The 1838-nt window shown below is 39.6% G+C and overlaps 1 long non-coding RNA gene across 1 annotated transcript in view; it reads right to left on the bottom strand.

Moving 5' to 3' along the window:
- Positions 1-1324, bottom strand: part of LOC112137155 — a 2500-nt gene extending 1176 nt beyond the window's left edge. Inside the window, exon 1 of the long non-coding RNA XR_002917495.2 lies at positions 1202-1324. This is a non-coding gene — a long non-coding RNA (uncharacterized LOC112137155). The remainder of the gene's footprint in view (positions 1-1201) is intronic.
- Between the last annotated feature and the right edge of the window lie 514 nt (positions 1325-1838).

Consider the following 1838-nt stretch of genomic DNA (forward strand, 5'->3'; position numbering starts at 1 on the left):
TATTAAGTTATAAAAATCACCTTCTGCAAAACTAAACAAATGCCTAATTTTTAAAAAAACAAAACAGTAAATTCTCACTTTAACCCCAGAAAATTCAAGAACAAGGTGTTTTAAAGGTATTTTTAAACAGAAAACAAAAAAATAATTAATAAATACAATAATTAAAAATGTAAATGTGTAAATAAAATGTAAAAGTTAAATAAGTTCATGACAAAAACATTTTTTTTTTCAAAATGGCGACTTTTCTGTAGGATTATCTCCATAGCAACCATCCATCCATCCATCCATTTTCTTGACCGCTTCGTCCCTTTCGGGGTCGCGGGGGTGCCGGAGCCTATCCCGGCTACTGATGGGCGAAGGCGGGGTACACCCTGGACAGGTCGCCAGTCCGTCGCAGGGCCTCAAACACACACTCAGTCACTCACACATTCATACCTAGGGGCAATCTAGAGTCACCAATTGACCTATGAAGCATGTTTTTGGACGGTGGGAGGAAGCCGGAGTCCCCGGTGAAAACCCACGCATGCACGGGGAGAACATGCAAACTCCACACAGAAAGGTCCCAGCCGGGAGTCGAACCGGGGCCTTCTCGCTGTGAGGCGAGAGCGCTAACCACTTGCGCCACCGTGCAGCCCCAACATCAGAACACAATGGAGTCATAAATAGACGTAAAATGTTCGCATTGATTCCATTTTTACTTTGTGAAATTGGTGACGTCATATCTAGCATTTAAAAAAAAAAAAAGTAGTGAAGATTGTGTCCAAATTTTTTAAAATCCAGGGCACTAGACAGTCCTACACTATATAGTTGTTCTGGTAGTTAAAGCGATTAGTGTGGGAATTCGGACATAGCCAAACATTTTATGATGACTTAAATTACTGCAACAGCCACTAATTCTTTTATTCAAAAATTCTCTTTCTTAGATGTAAGAAGACACATTAAGTGCTGCAGATCCGCTTTCATATCTGAAGGAGTTCAAATCCGTATTCTTACCTTCTTCTTATCCATACATTAAGCTCTAAAAACGAAGAATAATGAAAAAGTGGTGTCTCCAAATTCGGACGTCACTTCCACTTGATAACGTTATAAATAGTTCATGGTCAACTAAGTTTCTGCCGATCTTCTATCGCTAGAATTTACAAAGCAACAGTGGTTTTATAACTTTAAAAAGGTCATGCTAAAACACAAAGTAATTACTTACATTTAAATGTAAACTTCTGTGCACACCCACGTGAAGAAAAGCGTTTCTCCGCTTATGCTCCATTTGTCCATTTTTGACCAGAATCCTGCTTTTCTAGCAGTGTAAAACAGCAGTCAACTGTTAGTCAACTAACTGTAAATTAGTGGCAGAGCTGCATAGTGAGCACTCTTGTTGGATGACAGCCATGTTGACGAAAAGCTGTTTTAACCTGGAGAGTTAATCTCTTTTCTTGCTGTGTCCACCCTTCTTTTTCTCAGTGGACATCAACTTAAAAGCATTGATGCAAACTTCTGCTCCAAACTTATCCTAATTTAGGATCTACTTGAATGCAACAAAACCATAAGTGGAGTTTTATGTTTCATAGTCAAGGAGGTGAAATGTTTGGTTTGGCAGAGGGGGTTTTTCTTTGAGATGATAATTAGTTGTGGGTATTAACCGGTCTTAGGATTTTGGAAAGTGCAATTGTGTCTAAGAATGTTGGTCAGGTCATTTATCATTCAGTTAAACTGATGCAAGCCTGGCACAGATATTGGCCCTGCGTGCATTTATCAGGCTGTGCTCAGCCCTGCAAGTTCACTATTACCTGTTTTAACAGCTTAGCACTCATTCCACCCATTCTTGTCAAAGCTGGACAAAC

This window comes from Oryzias melastigma, linkage group LG1 (genome assembly GCF_002922805.2).
Source record: "Oryzias melastigma strain HK-1 linkage group LG1, ASM292280v2, whole genome shotgun sequence".
Taxonomy (NCBI): Eukaryota; Metazoa; Chordata; class Actinopteri; order Beloniformes; family Adrianichthyidae; genus Oryzias; species Oryzias melastigma.